At 40.0% G+C, this 21,082-nt stretch overlaps 1 long non-coding RNA gene across 1 annotated transcript; it reads right to left on the bottom strand.

The window, feature by feature from the left end:
* Window positions 1-563: 563 nt before the first annotated feature.
* On the bottom strand, window positions 564-20,488 carry LOC115646193. Its single transcript, XR_003998968.1, has 3 exons — window positions 20,476-20,488; window positions 4,372-4,374; window positions 564-638 (listed from the first exon to the last, which is right to left on the bottom strand). It is a non-coding gene; the product is annotated as an uncharacterized LOC115646193 (long non-coding RNA).
* Window positions 20,489-21,082: the final 594 nt, after the last annotated feature.

Consider the following 21,082-nt stretch of genomic DNA (forward strand, 5'->3'; position numbering starts at 1 on the left):
TCATCCAGTGAAGTCCAAAAGACTCCACCAGCTCATTAAAAGTCATCAGTGACACTTTTGTACTATGCCTGGCCTATGCTTTTCAGATACCACTCTTGGAAACAATTTGTAGGGGAGAAACCGCAGTATGCATGCAGAAATGGTCTTAATAAAATTATTATATCTTTTTAAAAAACATTAGGTCATTATAAACTAGTTTGCATCTTTGCTGACTTTAAAGACATACCTATGGTATACTAGGTTGCTTTAAAATATAGCAATACCTGTGTATGTTTTTAGTTAGTTATTATGTTATAAAAAATATTTAGGCTGGTTAAAAAACATTTCAGAAGCTTCTGTTTCTGTCTCCAAAGGGCAAGCAAATGTAAGGATGATAACCCCTCCTTTCCCACAAAATCTTATTTATTAGCCCTAGGAGTATTATACAAACTCAGAAAAGTGATGTTTTAAAACTTACTTTGCTTTAATCTCTGTACTATTTTCTTTTGTACTATATTTAAAAGTTTGGTTATTGAAATTTGTGCTTTGTACAAAATATTTAATAGAAGTTGAAGTGCTATAACATACAGATTGTCAAGTATCAGTGGGGTAGCTACGTTAGTCTGGATCTGTAAAAGCAGCAAAGAGTCCTGTAGCACCTTATAAACTAAGAGACGTATTGGAGCATGAGCTTTCGTGGGTGCATCCGACGAAGTGGGTATTCACCCATGAAAGCTCATGCTCCAATACATCCATTAGTCAATAAGGTGCCACAGGACTCTTTGCAACGTATGGATTGTAATTCAAAGGACCATGGGTCAAGAAACAACCCCCTAAGAGTGTTTTATCTAGACCATACCAGTTGGTACCAATGTAATCCTTATAGCAAGAAACAAACAATGTAAACCATTCATGTTTTACGAAAAGACCTGATTGTAAAGAGGAATGTAGTGTATTAAATATAATGGTGCAGGGGGCTTTTTCATTCCCTCTGCAAAAAAAAACCAAGAACAACTTCTGAGTAAACTTGCACAGAGAATTCTAGAAATATACTTGTTGAAATAAATGTTATAATTACCCTTAAACTTCATTCAGAAAAGCTTCTAGGAAAAAAAAAGGGGAAGGTGGAAATATTTCAGACCTTTTGCTTATTTCTTCAGTGTTGAAATGGCAAACACCTTTGTGAAAACATATTTTCAAATGTTAGCTAAATGCAAAAATCTTAATATAATTTTCCAATATCATTACTATGTAAATGGTAAAATGCTTTACATACCTGCATGGAATCAAATGACCTTGTTAAAATAATTACTAATGTAAGAAGCCATTTAAATATAGAATATTTATATTAGTGGGGAATTAATAGTGCTCAAACAATTCCCTCACTGAAAGGAGGAAGACAAGGGTCATCAACATTGGTATCAACAACTTCTTTAATAACTATTTCAGCTAAAAACTTTCTAAAAGTTATTTAATTTAAAAAAAACCCTGAGAAATAAAAACATTTTATATAAAAAACAGGACTTTTTGGAGTTTTTGAAAATAGAGTGTTTCCTGTTGCACTGTAAAAAAATTGAAGGAATATTTCAGAAAATCAATTGAACTGAATAAAAAGAAAAAAGGTAACTCTAAGAGATTATTGGGGACTTTCCTGCCACAAGAATAACAAAGGCATTTAGAAATATTGCATGTTAATTGAAACAGACTATGTAATCAGAAGATAGTGTCACCTAAGCCAATCCTCAGTGCCAATTGAAGCCAATAAAAAGATAACAGCAACCAATTTTGAATCTAGACAAGCCTACAAGAGGTTTGTTTTCCTATAATTTAATGGAAAGGAGAAGAATATTAAAAACTGAAATGAGCACCAGTAAGTACATGCACTCCTTCTGCTACTCTATTTAAACAGCATGCACTCCTCCACTTATCCTGGCCATCTCAACAAGCAAGCAGCCATGACATTTAAAAAAACCTGAGACAACTCAAGAAACCAACCCAAAGAAAACCTCCTCAAGACTTCAACATGGATTGGTGAGAAGAAATTAATTAAGGTAATACCAAGAGATTAGATTTAAAAACTTTTGTAATAATTTTATTGGGATATGGAAATGCTGTTGTAACTTAAATATGAACAATTTCTCCTGTTAATTACCAAATGGTTTAGACCATGTGTCCCTGGAGAGGAGATAGGCTAAACACTGGTAAACAAAGAAATAATGGTATTCATCTGGATATAAGATTCTTAATATTTGTAATTAGTCAGCCTTAAAACAATACCTTAAATAGCTTGTTTTAAGGAACCGTTTAAAATATTTGATTTGACTTGATAGGATTTAGTTAAGACTACTTACTTTGTTGAACTATAAACTGGTTAGTTATTAATAATAACCAACAGGATCCACCTGCCTTTTAACACTTTTATACAGCAATAAACAGCTTAGTTATCTAATAAGACACTAAGACTGAATTTACAATAAATTTGCGAAACAATATAGTTTGACCTTAACTTACCAAATGAAGGACACCCCAAAGGTGGTTCACTCTCAAGAGTATAATCTCTGTTAAGAACTCATCATTGAGAGGAATACAAAAGAGATTGCAATGTAAGTGACCACTTCATTTGTGTTCTGTCATTTATGTTGTTTTGTTTGAAGTTTTCTTTTCCATTCTTTAATGATAAAAAAAACATTGTTAATAATTGTGATTATTTTGCTTGGTCTTAATCCTGATGTCCCCTAAGGTATGTACAAGAATCCCAGTGACTAAAACAGTGGGAGTCACACGCCTGTGTAGATAGTAAGAGAAAAAAATTAGTAAGAGCTGCCCTAACTTTATTGTTTCTATAAACTACATAATTGTAGTCACTTTAAAATCCCCCTTTTTCTACAGGAGCCCCACATTGAGCTGTTGCTGGTATACAACTTATATCACAAAAAGGAAAAGCACTTAAGTCGTTGACACCTCACTTTGAGTGTCAATCTCAGAAGCAATAGTACCTTCAAGCTTCTTCTTGTTTTTGCTGTTTTGAATCAACCTTTATGAATGGCTCTGTACTTTGCCTTTTAAAAATATGTATCTCCACTTCAGATATAAAAAACTCATTGCTTATAAGTTTGTATGTTTTATATCTTGGCCATTTCTGTCACAATATTATTTAGTACTCAGAAATCAATGTAGTAAAGATCATGTTAAAGTTGTTCAGATTTTTAAAGTGTGTGTGTACGCATCTGCACACACATACAAAAGTAATCAAATTCATTTATCCCATTCCTATTTGTAACATTTTCTTTTTTTGTATGTAACTGTAATTTTAATGTCTTAGAGCCAAATTTTCACTGAAGCCAATAATGGGAGAGGGGGTGTGTTTGTGTTCATGTGCGTGCACACCTAGAACTAACACTGCGATGAAGACAAGATATTAGTTGTGCTGCCAGCTTTGTTGCGGTCCCCCATTGACCCTTATTTTATTTCCCATTTAATTTTTTATGTTCAACTAAGTATACGAGTACCACTAAATTGCATTCATTTTATTATGAATAATAAATACTTAGTAGTTCTCCAGCATCTTCTTTACAAGGAGCTCTGAGTGTTGAAACATGAATGAATCAACACTCCAGTGCAGTAGGTATATATTCTGCCAACTTTATAAATGGGAGTTTGAAGAAGAGAGAGATTGATTTGCAAAGACTATGCTGGAAGTCAGTGACAAAAATGGAATTAAGCTTAGATTGCTAGTCTTGTAGTCCAATGTGTAACCATTTGTCTGTTACTCTGTCCTCCATGTTTGATATAGCCAAACTGCTGTATCCCTCCTTTCTCCTTCACTGTGATTAGTTTGTCAGAAAATGTTTTCGTATTTTTACCACTTTACAGTTTTAATTCCTGATAGCTTCCCATCTACTCCTGACTAGAGATAAGCTTGAACTAAGGTCACCAGAGGCAAAAGCTCCATATTGACTTGTCATCAGAGTTTACTGCTTAAACCTCAGTTATTGATCAGATTGTTGCATTGAATCTCAACTCTTCAAAAGTTGTGAAATTTTAGATTTGGATTTGGAATTTGAAGCCCTGAGCTCAAGAGCATTTGGATCTAGAATATTGGCTGATGATATTTTAAAGACAGGAAGTTAGGATGCTGTGTGTATTTGGTATTCAGGAACGGGTTCAGGACCATCTATACTAATGGCAGCTCCTAACTGTCTTAGCTCTGCAGTTCTCAAACTTTTGTACTGGTTACCCTTTTCACATAGGAAGCCTCTGAGTGCAACTCCCCTCCCTTATAAATTAAAAATACTTTTTTATATATTTAACACCATTACAAATGCTGGATGCAAAGCAGGGTTTGGGGTCGAGGCTGACAGCTTGCGCCCTCCCATGTAATAACCTCGCAACCCCCTGAGGGATCCCTACCCCCAATCTGAGAACCACTGTTTTAGCTTAAGAGCTCTGTTGAGACAATACTGCAGATAATATACCTGCCTTACCTAAGAATGTCCAAACAATGTTTGAAAATATTTTAATTTTCTCAATGTGTAAACTCAAATAAATATGAAATTTGAAACACTCTGTTAATAATAGTAGCCCATGTAGGCATTTGAGAGGAAAGTTAATTTGGTTCAAAATAGTTGTAGATCTGCTAAGAACTACTAATTAGAATTACTACAGTATTCTACTCAATATCTTCATTCTCTAAGATTAAGACTAGCAAAGCAATTAATTTGTTGTGTGTTCTGACTCTCATCCCATACCACTGAACAAACTACATTTCATTCCTGAAACAGTCACCTCTCCAAACGAAAGTGAAGTTTAGAACAACTAGTACACAGCACATGTTATAGTGTTTATAGTTGCCAAGAATACTGGGGCAAACTTTTACTTACTCATAAAAGAAGTGTCCTGAGATCTTTAACATATATGCAGAGCAGGGGCAACAACAATCCAAATTTATCTTTTGTAAAGATCTCATCCACAGTCAGTAAACTCATAGAAGTTAAACAAATATTTTCAAATCAATCTACGAATGAGTATTCTGAATGGTAGATCAGACTCATTATAGTATTATATCATTTGCATAAGATATACAGGCAAATATCTGGTTGATTTTTCTTTCCAGTGTTTAGAAAACAAGCCAATGCATCAGAAAAATATGAGTCAAATTCCACTTAGGTGAAAGTGGTGTAATTCCTAATGAAGTTATATCCCCCCTTATGCTAGAACTAAATTTGATACAGTACATTGAGAAGAACTTTTTTATTCCTATATCATTGACATTACAGAATTCCCAGTCACACTTTCCAGAGGTAGAATTATCAAAGAAAATGAGCTATTGGAATCAACTTTGTTTTACAAATCTTCCTTAAATGAACTTCATGGACCATAACAAGACAGACTCTTTTTTTGTTGTTCTTTGTACTTTGCTTACAAATATAAAGTAATAAGCAGATTTAATACACATGCATATTAAAGTATCTAGAATAAATGTCACCACATTTAAAATGGACTCAGAAAAAAATCTGTCTTCATTGATGTTACAGCAGATGGATTTCTGGAAAAGATAAGAAGAGCTCAGTTGGAGGCAGACCAGAGGCTATTTTTGTCATCCTTGTTAGAGGGACAGATGATGCCACAGTAACTTTTCAACTAAAATTCACTTAGCCTTGACTGATGTTTAGCAGAAATCAATTTAGAGTTCAAATGAGTTGAATGCATTTCATGTTTTCAAGGTTGGAATTTCAGCTCTTCATTTTACATTGTGAATTTTCTATTAGTATATTTATAGTTGAGCAGCAAGGGATTTAACGCTTGTGGTGTTAAATATTGACCCATGTACAAGTGTTTACCAGCACAAATTTAAGTGTACAAACATGATATTCAGACACATTGTTAGTCGTTAGGAAAAGTTATTCAGAAACCAAACATATTTTATCCCTTCTCCCTAATAAAGTTCTTCAGCTTTGCTAAACTTATGAGCCTAGAGTTATGTTTGATATTAAGAGAAAAGTTGAAAATAGGGGGAAAAAAATAAGGGAATGCAAGATAAAGGATGGAAGCTTCTTAAATTTGCTGTGGCCTGTCTCATCAATTTTATGTATTTAGGTCATTTGTGTTTAATAGTTAATAATAGAAAACACTAGTAGATCATTGATTTCATTCTGTGAAAGGGAAGAATATAGTTCGGTAGTAGAGGACACAAACCAATATTACATCAAACTTGCCGACAATTGGGATTATTATAGGGCTTCACTGTTTGGTGACCACAGGTCCCTTTTTCCTACTGTATTATGTATTATATATTATTATTATTATTTATTTATTATTCAATACCTTTGCTCAAGAATGAGGTTTTCAGTGGTGAAAAAACAGAGAAGAAGGGGTTATTAGCATACATTAATGCCAAAAAATGGATGCCACAGATGCAGTAGGTTAAAACTAGTGAAATGCTGACACACACACACACACACACCCATCCTCCCGCCATTCCTCTATATGTAGACTGTGGCCTAAATCTTCAAACAGTGAGAAAAAAAGATATTTTAACAACTTTTTCTTTCCCATCACATGATCTCTTTTACAGGTACACAAATGTGACTAGGGCTGTGAATATTAGTTTGAAGTTTTAAATAAATTTACTTTCATTGTGCTCATGCCCATTTATTTTTTATTCATTTTGCAAATATTCTAGTGAAAACTGTTTACAAGCCAAATCGTCCAACCAAACAGTGAATTTTAAGCCAGGGAAAACAAATCTGGAATTGTGAATATTTAGAAATCTGTAAGAGTTATGCTTATTCAGGTGAGGCACGCGCACACACACACACAAATCATGTGACTGTAATTCTCAACCTTCAAACCAGCCCATCTGTGATGAAAAGCAATTAAAATGTGTGGCAAATGACCAAAATGTGGAACCCCTTTTATGTTACACCATAGCTGACCAGTTATAATGGTTTATAGTCCTTTAAAACAGGTTTTATACTATTTTTTCCACTGCTAATTAATCTGTTTTCCTTAAAGGAAACTGCAAGTGTTTCACCATAAGGACACCCCTCTTGAGGTGTCAGTAACAGGTTTGAATCATAGACCTTTAGACCCTCAGCACAGACCCCTACAGCTTGAAATAAAGGAGTGTGAACTGGTAGGGCATGATGGACACTTTGCCAGTGTGCGATAGAACTATTGGCTAGATAGCAATAGAGTGTTGGCATTCAGGATTCTTGAGCTATGTTTTGGCTCTGAGAAAAGAGTGTAATCTAATGGTTCAAGCAAGATTTGGAATAACAAGCCTAAAAGGGAGCATGGCACTGAGTTGATAACATTTCAATCCATCGTATTAAAGACCTGAGTTCTAGTCTCAACTCTGCCACAAATGACCTTGTGCAATATCTTGGTTAATTTATTTGTAAAGTGGCAGGAGAGATGATAGTTGATTGTCTCCTACAATAAACTTTGCTTACTAATAGGGGCTATGAAGTGCACAGAAACATATACTGTAGTGAGTTGAAGAACTGATATTCAAACTCATTGTCTCCTGAGTCCCAGCTCAACATACCTTTCCCTAGGCTCATATCCATGGAATACCACTTGATTTGAAGGGGCAGTGAAACAAACAGCCTGACAAAGCCCTGGCTGGGATGATTTAGTTGGTGTTGGTCCTGCTTTGAGCAGGTGGTTGGACTAGATGACCTACTGAGGTCTCTTCCAACCCTAATATTCTATTATTCTATGATTCAGCTAAAATATGGATAGGCTCATGTAATCTGGTACTTGTCAGAGCTCTGTATGTGACCCATGCATTCAATCAAAGCTACTTGAATTTCAAATACTCATAATGAAGTTCTGTGAACCAAGAAATTATTTTAACAATTTGGATAACAAATGCATTTGAGAAGATCGAGCTTTGATTAGAAACAATTTTCAATCAGGAAAGACAAAAAAATCACTGAAAATAAATCCAACAATAATTCTTCACCTGACTTTTAATATGGCCTTTCGTGGGCTGTAGCATTAACCTAGTAACCAAGAAGGTGACTCATCACTGTCTTCCAGTTGGTGATCTGCCAAGGAAGTGGTATGACTGACACCAGGTTTTAGGTTTCCATTGCTCCTCCCCATCACTGTAGCGAGGAGCCAAGGCAGGAGGAGGCTACCTGTGATGTGACCAAGATGCACCCTTTACCATCTGTCCCTTTGATTACCGAGAAAGTGCAAAAGTACTTGATAACACCAAACTCTGGCTGATGTTGATTAATGTAAAATTCACCATCAATAAAACTAGCAAACATTATAATTTATTGTGAATGAGGCACTTCATCCTGCTTGCTTCGTGGCTCCACATGAGCCTAAGGACCTGGGGATTACAATGGATGAGAAGCTGGATATGAGTCTGCAGTGTGCCCTTGTTGCCAAGAAGGCCAAGGGCATATTGAGCTGCATTAGTAGGAGCACTGCCAGCAGATAGAGGAAAGTGATTATTCCCTTCTATTCGGCACTGGTGAGGCCACACCTGGAGTATTGCATCCAGTTTTGGTCCCCTCACTACAGAAGGGATGTGGGCAAATTGGAGGTAGTCCAGCAGAGGGCAACAAAAATGATTAGGGGACTGGGTCACATGGCTTATGAGGAGAGGCTGAGGGAACTGGGGTTATTTAGTCTGCAGAAGAGAAGAGTGAGGGGGAATTTGATAGCAGCCTTCAACTACCTGAAGGAGGTTTCCAAAGAGAATGGAGTTCAGCTGTTCTCTGTGGTGGCAGATGACAGAACAAGAAGCAATGGTCTCAAGTTGCAGTGGGAGTGGTGGTCTAGGTTAGATATTAGGAAACACTATTTCACTAGGAGGGTGGTGAAGCACTGGAATGGGTTACCTAGGGAGATGGTGGAATCTCCATCCTTAGAGGTTTTTAAGTCCCAGCTTGACAAAGCCCGGCTGGGATGATTTAGTTGGTATTGGTTCTGCTTTGAGCAGGGGATTGGACTAGATGACCTCCTGGAGTCTCTTCCAACCCTAATATTCTATGATAATATAATGGGGGGAAATGCTTTGTACATGTGACTCTCAGATTTAAGAGGTGCTCCACGTCAAGCTGCAGTTTTTTCAAGTATATCCACTTGGTTTGTGAGCACTAGGATAAAGCTGCTTTGGGGATCTGGAGGTTCTATGTGCCACTCCCCTGCTCCACAGCAGTGCTTCTCAACCTGCGGCCCAATTAGCACACGGCTGCGACCCAGCTGTCTGCTAAAAAAAATTCAAAGTTTGCTGCTTCCAGGTCCCGGCTGAGGGGGAGAGGGCACCATGGAACCCTGCTGGAACACTCCCTGTCCACAGGGAAAGCAAAGCAGCCCTTTGTGGTGGGGGAGGAGCTCCCATGCTTCAGGGACATGCTGTAGGGGTGCCAGGGCAGAGGGAGGTGCTCAGCCATCAACCCACACCAGCGTCAGGAGTAGTTGGGGACAACTCCCCAACCCTGATTTTTGTGAGCACTGAACATGGCTTACTCTGCTCAGCCTGTCAGGGAGTAGGGAGGTTCTGTCCTTCCCAATCTGTGCCAACTCGCTTGGCGCTTCTCCCCCTCTGAGCTGGCAGCTCCAGGACACTTTCTCCTGGATTCTAGTGCCCATTATCATCCTCTTCTACTGTGCTGGGTCCTGTTTCTCTACAATGGGGAGTACCGTGTGGGAGCAGGATGAGGCAGTGTGGAAGGCAGAGAGATGGGGGAAGACAGGGAAGAGAAGGGGATGAGGGAATGGGGCTGGAGGAAGGGGGACAGGAGGAAAGGGCATCAGGGAGAGAAGAGAAAGAGGGAGAGGATAGGGGAGTGGATAGGGGTAGGAGATAGTGGGGAGAGAAAAGAGGGTGGAGGATGTGGCAGGGGAAAGAGAAGGGCATGACTGAGTGTGCCACCACTGTGGGAAGCATTGCCTCCTCACTTCTGGGTGTCTGGACTAATGGGACGGGCACATATCCACTGACTAGACACAGCTATGTGTCGCCTCTGATGGGATGAGCATGCTCCAGGCTGCAGTGCACCCTGGACTGCCTGCAGCAGATAGTACCCACCTGCCCAACCCCTGCTAGCCAAGTCCAGACCTGGAGCTCATAGCCAGAGCAGGAGGCTGCCCTATAAGTCCCATCTCTGGGGGGAGAGCTGGTGCGGGGTGGAAATTTCTTCCATGGGTGGCTTCCCAACTAGGGTCCCCCATGGCTCAGTGGGTGGGATTGCCTCTGCTCCTGACTGTCTGGGAGCAGGCATTGAGGGACATGTACCCTACTGGGCAGCCACAGCACGCATGATGGTAAATATATTGCATGGATGCGTTCCATATAACACAGAGAGAACTGCATATGCCACCCACAATGGTAAATAGATTGAGAACCATTGGGATTCTAATCAGAATATTGTGATATTGGCCTGTGACCTGAGTGCCCTCATATTCAGCATCGGCTTAATATGCCTGATGGTTAGGCTTGGAAAGATTAATTTTTTTACTGGTAAATGTCAGTTAATATGATTTCACTGTATGTACACAAACTGATAAGAAAAAAAATCCAAAAATAATAACTGAATGTTACAGATACGCAAAGTAAGAAAAATGCTGCTTGAGAACATAGTAGAGCTTGATTTAAGGATATTTATTTTATATATATTTTGACATATGATGTTGACAGTTTTTTTTTAATGATTATAAAGCTTTTAGGTTATAAAGCTAACTTTTTGAATCTCAACGTCTGTCATTAAATAATTTTCCATTCCTTCCCCATCATTTCCTGCAACTGTGAAAATTTAAATTGATAAAAATAAAAAAATGCTTAATATAAGGATTGATGTTATCCATCAACAATTATTGAAAACAAACAAACAAACTAACAAACAAACACACACATTCTGCCAACCTTATTAATGGTTTCTGACTCTACTCACAAAAGTGGATACACTCTAGATTTTTATCTTTGTCGTGGGGATGGTAATTGATGATATAATGAACATACTTCTGTAATGATGTGATTGCTTTCTCCAGGCAAAGGTCAGGGTCTTTTCTTTTTCCTGATGAGGTGGTGGACTAGTAATGATGATCTGCTCTTATTGATGAATTTCTGATGGATTCTGGAATTCTTACTAAGTTAATTACAATCTTGAGGACTTTAATAAACAACTATCTGCTTCTGTATTTTCCAGAAGCACCAGTGGCTGTAAATATATTTGCAATTGCATCTGGCTATGGGATTGTGTCCTTTCCTCTGGGATGCATACCGTAATTAGTTACCTATGCCTTTGTCACCTTATGGTTAAGTAAGTACATTGCACTGTAACTAGGTTTACTCTTGAATAGTATTTGGAAATTTAGGATGGTGCAGAATACAAATCCCTATCTTTTAGGTAGAACAACTAGATGAGCCCATATTACCGTTGTATTCTGTTCTTTACCCTGGCTGATAGTTTGCTTCTAGGAAAGATTCAAGATGCTGGTTACTGAGCCTTAATTGAAGCTAGGTTACTACATAGACCACCACAGTCACTGTGACAGCTGAATTTGGAAGTAACACTGGTTATCTGTCCCAAGGGTGGAGTTGTTGTAAGCTCAAGAGCAGGCAGTAGCTCTGGTATTCACTCCCAGTCCCAGCAGAAATATATCTGTATCTAGGCACTTTTACAGCACTAAGTAAGACACCTGTCTTTACACAAGCTTTCTACTAACTGGAGGTTTTTGAATATTTCTGGCATTGTGTTGGCTGGCTGACAATTCCCTGCCTCTGATCTCAGTTCAGTTGCTGTAGTGGATTTGTTTGCAGTATATGCGTCTTTGTTTTGGGGAAATTGGTCTAAGCTGTCGAAATTGTACCTAGACATGATGGTGATGGGCACATTTTAAATGTTTTATACTCCAGTGTGCTGCAGTATTTTCAGGCTGACCATGTGATCACTCTTCAAGTCAACCATGACCAAAAAAAAAAATGCTGTGTGGAATGATTGATGATTCGCTTTTGCTTCTAGGTGTAATATATCTTTTAAAATTAAATCCTAGTCTAAGCACACAGCCTCAGTGAGCAGACTCTAATGGAGAGCCAAAGTACTCTTCCATTCCAGACTGCATCAACATTTTGCAGTAGCTACTATAGTCTCAGGGTGTAGTAGTCCACTTGTGACTCCAGAATTCCCATGCCATAGGACACATCGGTGTGCAGGTCAGGTAGGGTTACCATATGTCTGGGTTTTCCCAAACAAAGCCTCTTTTTCAGGATTTGTCCAGGGGAGACTTTAAAAATATCAGGAAATGTGCTAGGTTTTTTATGGAGCAGAGAAGCTGCAGTTCAGAAAGAGCCCTGATTGGTCCCTCCCCAAATCTGCAGCTGATTGGTCCATCCCCCTGCAAGCCACAGCTGCTGGATCCCAACCATGCAGGTCCAGGCTTTCAGCCCTCGGGAAGTGGTTCCACAGGGCAGCACTGACTGGCAATTGTTGCTTCATCCTGAGCTTGCACCAGCCACCGTGACAGGGAGCGGTACTACCCCCAGTGAGTACCCCGGCCACATGTACCTCCTCCAACACTCTCAACAGTACTTTCCCTATAGGTCCCCCTCTCTTCCTTCCCCTCCTTTCACCTCCCTAGCTTCTTCCCTTCCAGCAGTATCCTCTTTTTGGGAACCTGAAATATGGTAACACAGTGGATCTTTGTAGTTGTAGATCCTTGTCTTCCCCAAGCCTCCTCTGTACCTGGTGACGATGACCTTACATGGGGTTCAAATCCCTTGTGTACAGGCCTAGAATCTTGCCCTTTCCCACCTATGCAGCACAGCCACATTAGTTGCACTGTTGTCAGGACCCCTTGTGGCAAGGTTGGGAGAGTGAAACATTCAGGTTTTGTCTTGCACTTTCTTGTAGTGCACTCCTTAAATTGTTCTTTAGAGGTTATTTTTTCTGGAGGGTTGCCTAATGACACTAGCAGCAGAAGTAGTGGTTGTGCAGTTATTTAACTCCAGCTTGGTAAATTAATGCTACAGAAGCAGCAAAGCCTGCATTAAACACACACACACACACACACACACACACACACACACACACACACACACACACACACACACACACACACACACACAGAAACACCCTAGACTTCATTGAACCTGAACAATCTGAGGTGAAATGGCCAATCTGAGACTTTCACGATCCAGAAGAATTTTAATCATTTGCTGTTTGTGCCAGTAATGTGAATTTTGTTCCCACAGCTTTATGACCCCTCTTTCTAAAAATAAGACTCAATCTAAATCTTCGTATTGTGGTAACTCACTTGGTTCCCATGCTTTCATGCGCTTCAGTCTCTCATTGGCTTTCAACATTATTTTAGCGGAAGTGGGAATTCAGTCTCACCATGTGAAGTGAGCCTGCTGGGTTAAGGGCATCAAACTCATGGGTGTGATTGCTTTATTGGGTGGGGAGAACAGCTCCTTATTCCAAAAGCTTTCTGCCTTATCAAGAAACAGTAATTGGTGCCTTACTTTAATTCATGAAGTGCTAGAGATTCTTAGGCAAAAGGCTTTTAGTGCTCTGAAAAGCAACATTTGTTTAGTTTTCAAGGGACTTCACTTGCATTGCAAATCCTGAATGGAGACTTCCCAACTACATTGTGTGGACACTGATGCTCCTCCTGCTGTGCCTTGCATCACTAACAGCTCAAACTTTCTAAACCAGTGGGTCACTAAATTGCATTTTCCCCTGTTTGTTTAAAAAATAATAAAAAAAATTATCTTTATTTCCAGGACTTTTTACTTTCTCATATGAGCTTCAGACATGAATTAATGTAATTGGTTTTGAATTTTTATGGACAAATTCTTCTGTTACATTTTGTATACTCAGTAGCTATTCTGGTTTACACCAGCATTGCAGAACAAAATTTGGCCCTTAATCTTCTTCCTGAAGGATTAGTTCTGTGGATTTGAAAACAGTGGATGAAAACATGAGGTCATTGGCTGGAACATTATGATTGTTGTTTCTAGCAATATCTCATAAAAATGTAAAATGCATTTCACATGCATCATCACTTAAAAGATTGTAAAGTCATTGCATTGGAAAGCTGCTATGGATGTCATTCTTTACTGACAAAGAAAACTTGTGATCAAAAAATCAGGAGGTCTGGATGTCAGTCTCTAAAAATGTTCCTGCAAATTTTGCACTAATACACATTGAAATGGCAAATTTGTATTAGAGCAAATTGGTAGTTAGATATCTAACTTCCATTTGCGTGAATACACACTTTGTACATGTGCACACATACGAGTTATGCACATGTAGCAGTTTGTGTGAACAAAAACTTGTGGGCACAATTTTGGAATCTGGTTTTAGAGAAATAGCTCTTGGTGTCTAAGTGAGCATGCTTTCTGAGATATGACTTGTAAATCATTCTAAGTGAGATCTATTTCTAATATGTAGGTTGCAAAATTGGTTTCAATAGCATTACATTTTATAAGCAAATATTATATGAAAGATACCAAAATGAATGTATTCTCTGTTTCCTTTCAAACTACTTTTATGTAGTAAATTGTAATTTTTTTTAGTGTTAGATGATTTACATTGCATATTTTCAATGTGGCAGTTAGAACAGTACAATTATTTTTAGTATGACAACCAATCTATTGACCTTTCTTCTTGTTATGATTATCCATAGGCTATTCTTTTCCACATATGAAAAATGTTGCTGTTTAGCTATAACACAGTGATCTTTGAACATCTATAGAAGGTTGTAATGACACAGAAAGCTAATAAAATATGTTCACTAAACCATTAAAGGTGGAAAGAATCCCTTTCATTATCTAGGACATCTCAAGCCAATACATGGCACTTCCAGAATATTTTTCTACTGTTTTGTCTAGCCTCGCTTTAATTAAGCCTAATTTTTCATCTTTTCAATTTCATTCCATTTCTTCTTGTTATAAACCTTTGTACACCTCCACCTCAATATAACGCTGTCATTGGGAGCAAAAAAATCTTACTATGTTATAGGTGAAACCATGTTATATTGAACTTGGTTTGATCCATCAGATTGCGCCCCCCCCCTTCCCCCAGAGCGCTGCTTTACTGCATTATATACAAATTCATGTTATATCAGGTGGTGTTATCGAGGTAGTGGTGCACTTACCAAATTAATTCCTCACCATTCCCACTGTTTATATCTGTAGAACACTACCATGTCCTTCCTTCATAAGGGGAAAAGATTTAAAAATGTATATTTTGCCTAAGAGATACCTAAGTCATTTCCTTTAGACACCTGATAATTTTGGTGTGCTTCATTAATAAGAAGTCTCTAATTTGTCAATATCTATCTGGTAGTATGGTACCCAGAACTCAGTGCAATAGACCATGTGTGGTTCCACAAGAATCTTAAACAAGGGGTTACATGTTTGCTATGTGATGTGGTCACTCTTCAATGCAGTCCAAAATTATCTTTTTATCTGACATATCACTTTACACATTCTGAACTAATTTGCAGTGTACTGACATCCTTATTATTAGTCTCTTCAAGCATGTCTACTTTTTCAGGCTTCTCCCTTCCTTTCATTACCACTGTTTCAAAAAAAATTTCCCCCAAATGTGTACTGGCTTCCTTTCCCCATTTTGTTACCTACTGTCCATATTCCTAATCTCTCTAGACTCCTTGGTATTGTTTCTGAATCTTCCCTAGGGACTTGTTCCCGCAGGCAGCTCTGGTGAGGTGTTAAGCACCTTCCACTCCATTTGAAGTCAGTGGAAGTTTTTGTGCATTAAGTGCTTCAGAGATGATCCACAGCAACTTGTGGGATTAGATTCTAGTACATTATTTGCAACTCCTTCCAGTTTCTATTCTTCTACTAATTCTCTTATTTGTTCAAAGCAGTTAAGTAAATCTGGGAAAAAACCTTCGAGGCTCTGCTACTTTCTAGCCATCCAGTGATTTTTTCTTCAAAATTTCATCCATTGTTTTACTATTACTACTTTGGAGAATTAAATGTCTACCTTAAAGATTTCCTGCTTCGCAGGCTGATTTCCGTTGCATGTCACCAAGATTCCTTTCCCTTCCTGATAAAAAGGTAACATTTAAGGTTGCAGGACTGTGATATTTTTAGGGAACAATTTTTAGATGATTGCACTGTTTTTAGTGAACAATTTAACAAATGCATTCCATCATTCTCTTGGCAAATCATGTGCCACAGACTTGGATTTGTATAGATTAATTGCTTGACATTATTTGTCAACTGGTTTATGCAGACACAGTTCAGTTCATGAACTATTTCCTGCAACTATTTCTTTAACTAATTTGGTCATGTAGGCCATATGTCAATTCTTCTGTTCCGTGACTGGAGAACTCCCAAAACCCAGAGTGAGCTTTGAGGATGATTACATAGACAGAAGGGTATATGAAAATCTTCATCTATCTTTCTCAAAATATATTTGTGACCAAAATTTGGTTCACATGCATGTTCATGAAAAGTAAATAAAAAGAGTTTTGCAGGTACTATATTGCAGTATTGTCCAGCTCTGTGTGTCACATTAGAATGTTGATATTTATTATTTTGCTGATTATTTTGCTGATTTTATTATTTTGACGATTCATATGGGTGAGAGATGAACCTCTCAAGTCTTGTTGAGAGGGAGGAAACTTCAAGAGGGGAATATTTTTTCATTTCCTCCCCACAAATGCATTTCTCTCTCTAGTCCCCCACTGATCACTCCACAGAGATGCTGTCCTATGGACTCTGTGCAGTGTGTGTATAAAACCAAGAACTGGGCCTTGGGGTGGGTGCAACAGAGCTGGGAGGCATTCCTACTATCAAATGAATGCAATTAGTTTGTGTCCCATGCTGTTTTAATGTGATAGTTAAGAAACTGTCTCATACACTGCAAAACTAGTAGAAAATTTTAAGTTGGCCCTTAACTTAATTATAGAGTGACTTTTATGGGTGATAGTACTGGAAGCAGGATGATAGACTCTTAGGTTAGAAGGGACCTCAAGAGTCATCCCCCGCCAAGTTGCCAGATTTGTTGTGTCTAAACCATCCAAGCAGACAGCTCTCCAGCCTTTTTGAAAACCTCCAGTGAACGAGATTCCACAACTTCCCTAGGCAGTTTGTTCTATTGTTCTTACAGCCTGAGATTTAATCTAAATCTTCTATGCTGTAGTTTGAACCTATTGCTTCTTGTCCTGACCTCTGTGGAAAGAGAGAACAATTTTTATACATTTTTTATAACAACCTTTCAAGTATTTGAAGACTATTATCATGCCCCCACTTCTTTTCCTCTTTTCCAAATTAAACATACCAAGTTCCTTCAGCCTTTGCTCATATGACTTGGTGTAGTGCGGCTATGCCACAGTTCATCCTTCAGCGGGGCTGTGGGATATCCCACCGCCTCGCTACAGTTCGCCGGCTGTCAACTCTGTGGTCATGGGGAATAACGCACACTCGGTTAGGAGCTCAGGCCCTTGGAGCGGGGGCTGAGTCAATAGTTAAATGGCAGCCCAGGCCCTAGGTCAGGGCGGGGCAGCAAGCAACCCGTCAGAGACTCAGGCCCTTAGACAGGGGCTGAGTCAGCAGTTAAATAGCAGTCCCGGCCCTAGGTCAGGGTGGGGCAGCAAGCAAATAGTCAGGGTCTCAGGTCTTTCAGCAGGGGCTGAGTCACTAGTTCAATATCAGGAGGTCCTAGCCTCTCCAGGCCAGGGAAAAAGGGGAGTCTGCCACCCAAGGAGGGGCTGGCAGGGGGGACGCAGGCCCTCCCACTCCACTGTGTCCCAGCCCGGGGCCCTAGCAGTGGTAGAAACTCGCTGCTGTCAGTGGGGATCCTGGCTGCAACACACTGACATAGGCTCTGGCAGTGTTGCAGCCAGACTGGGGTCGGCTGCCCCCAGGCCACTTCCACACTCCCCCTCGTAGGGTACCTGAGTTGTGGTAGCGTTACCGGTGGTCTCAAACACCATCGGTTCCTCTGGGTAAGTAGCAGATGGTAGGCTCAGCTCCTGGTTGGGGTAGCTGGCCAGAAGCAGGCTCAGCAACTCCTTGGGGTAGCTGGAGCGGGGTAGGCTCGGCCAGTTCTCGGGGTAGCTGGAGCGGGGCAGGCTCGGCCAGTCCTCGGGGTAGCTGGAGTGAGGGATAGGCCTTCTGCTGTCTCCCCTGAGGGAGCTTGGCCTCAGATGTCTGGCCTCTGCGGCGGTGGCTCAGTCTCAGCTGAGCTCTGCCGGGGAGGTTTTATACTTTCGAGTCTCTGCCGTGACCTCTGAGGGATGGGCGCAGGACCCAGTGGCTCCGCCCCCGTTGGCATCAGGAGAGGTTCGTCCTTCAGCGGGGCTGGCTCTGCCAGTCCTCGGGGTAACGAGCGAGGGATAGGCCTTCTGCTGTCTCCCCTGACATTCCATCCCTTTGATTATGTTTGTCGCTAGCCTCTAGATCCTTTTCAATTTCTCTACATCCTTTCTATACAGTAGTGACCAAAATTGGACACAGTACTCTAGCTGAGGTGTAACTAGCACCGAGAGGAGCATAACTGTCATCTCCTGTGACTTGCATGCTATGCCTCTGTTGATGCAACACAAAACCGCATTTGCCTTGTTTTGCAACAGCATCGCGCTGTTGACTCATGTCGAGGTTGTGATCCATGACAATGCCCAGATTCTTCCCAGTAATACTTTTGCAAAGCCAGTTATCCACCATTCTATATTTTTGCATTTGTTTTTTTCTTTCCTACGTGTACCACCTTACATTTGACTTTGTTGAATTTCATTTTGTTGTCAATATCCCAGTTCCTCACTTTATCAAGATCTGTTTGAATTTTAGCTTTATCTTCTAAAATGTTTGCAACCCCCCCGCCCCCCCACACTTTGTGTCATCTGCAAACTTGATCAGTATGCTTTCTATTCCTACATCCAGGTCATTAATAAATATGTTAAATAACACCAGACCCAGAACAGATCCTCACATGAGACCTTCCTCCAATCTGACAGCATTCCATTAATAGTCACTCTTTGTACTAGAAGTGAATTCCAGGCCTTCTTTTTTTAGAACTGGAGTTAAGTGCTGTAAGTGCTCCAAGCACTAGGATATTCAAGCTGTAGCCATCAGTGGGTTCCCATAAACACTTACCCACTTTGAGTAACACACAATTGCTTGACTAGGGCTTCGAAAAACTAAAAGGGGAAAACATCCTAGATAAAATTGTGTGCCATAGCTAGAAAAAATATATTCTCAACCCAAAGGGGTACTCTAGCACATAGCTATAACAATAATAGTGTAATTGGAACTGGTCAACATGTTTCCATTGAAAACTTGTTTTTAGTACTTTGTTATTTGTTTCTGCAGGGAATTTCAATTGGGGGGGAGGAGGAGGGGAGAATTGTCAAAAGCTCCCAAATCCTGCCCCTCAAAAAGCAGCCAAAAATTGAGAAACTTTTCATTAGTTGGCAGTATGCTGGGTAGGATTTTTTTATGAAGACCCAGAAGCTTCTGAAGAAAATTTTGATGGAAGTGAAAATTTCATTGACTTTTTTTCAGGAACAGAAACTAAAATTCTCAGACCAGCTTTACTTATAACCCATACATACTTGTGTACCACCTGCAGGCTGTGTCCTGTATTTCCTTATTGCAGGTACAACTGTCCCTGGGCCAGAAATAACACTATCTACTTAACTCTCAGCCCTACAGATTTAGTTAGGGATTAGTCCTGCTTTGAGCAGGGGGTTGGACTAGATACCTCCTGAGGTCCCTTCCAACCCTGATATTCTATAATTCTATGATTCTAGCTCCCACATTGCTTGCTACCCAGTTTTTCCTCCACAGCCAACTCCCAGGCTTTTGTCTTCAGCCTGCTGCTTCCATTGTCATGCAGCTTCTGGCTCTTTCCAGGTCCTGACTTATTTCCTTTTCCTATACTCTGGGGATTATGCATCCCTTGACTGCCTGGATGTTGCACTAGGGACTCCATAACAGCAGGTTTGTTACAATAGCAATAGCCTGTTATATCATAATTAAAGTATTACAACATAGCTCCCCTGCACATTGTAAAGAAATGACATTTCAGGGAAGCCAAATTTAAACTGATGAGGACTCTTCAGCTTTCTTTATACAAAAATTTCAACTTTATATATAATAAATAAATAAAATGTACAGAATAAAAGTTTCAGAAATTGAATGTGATGAAAATGAAGAACAACCTGAACCTTTGTCCAGAACTCCAAATGAAATACATAATCTTTGAGTTATACAGTCTTACATAGATTTTTTTTTAATCCTATACATTCTCCCATGCCTCTGATCTTCCTTGTTTTGACTGAGATCAAACCAAGCACAACTGCTAGAATTACTTAGAGAGCTGCTACTTCTTGTAGTATAGCTGGCTCATTAAATTTCCAACTCAGTTCTGCAGGTTCAAGCAGTTTGGATCTAGACTTTTGGATGCATATTTCAGCTTACTCAAAATTATAAATCTTCCATGATTCAACCATTATTAAAATATATTCTTTACATGTACGATACACAGCAGTTTCTACACAGACTAAAAAATAAAATATATCTAAGACAGTTAAGAAAAAAAGTTTTTCCTTTTATAGGACGTGTAGATGTCCGGAGTTGGGGCTCTGCCCTCTCAGGCACAGCTGGGAGCCAGGGCGCCTCACTACAGGCAGCAAGGAGTTCCAGGCTCCAGTCCTTCAGCAGTGGTTAAACAAATAGTCGATAAGCCCAGGCCCTGGGACAGGGCAGGGCAATCAGTAGTTCAGAGCTCAGGCCCCTCAGCAGGGGCTGAGCAAACAAATAGTCATAAGCCCAGGCCCTGGGACAGGGTGGGGCAATCAGTTCAGTGCTCAGGCCCTTCAGCAGGGGCTGAGCAAACAAATAGTCTATGAGCCCAGGAGAAAGGCCTCCCTAGGCCAGCGAGAGGGGGAGTCTGCCACTCTTGGAAGTGTGGCAGGGGGAATGCAGGCCCTCCCACTCCACTGCGTTCCAGCCCGGGGCCCTAGCAGCGGCCAAGACTCGCTGCGGTCAGTGGGGATCCTGGCCGCAACACACTGACATTGGTTCAGGCTCTTTGGGAGCCAAATCAGGGTCGTCCACCCCCGGGTCACTTTCGACCTCCTCCTCTCTGGGTACCTGTGTCTC

The sequence above is a fragment of the Gopherus evgoodei genome, chromosome 2 (genome assembly GCF_007399415.2).
Source record: "Gopherus evgoodei ecotype Sinaloan lineage chromosome 2, rGopEvg1_v1.p, whole genome shotgun sequence".
NCBI lineage: Eukaryota > Metazoa > Chordata > Testudines > Testudinidae > Gopherus > Gopherus evgoodei.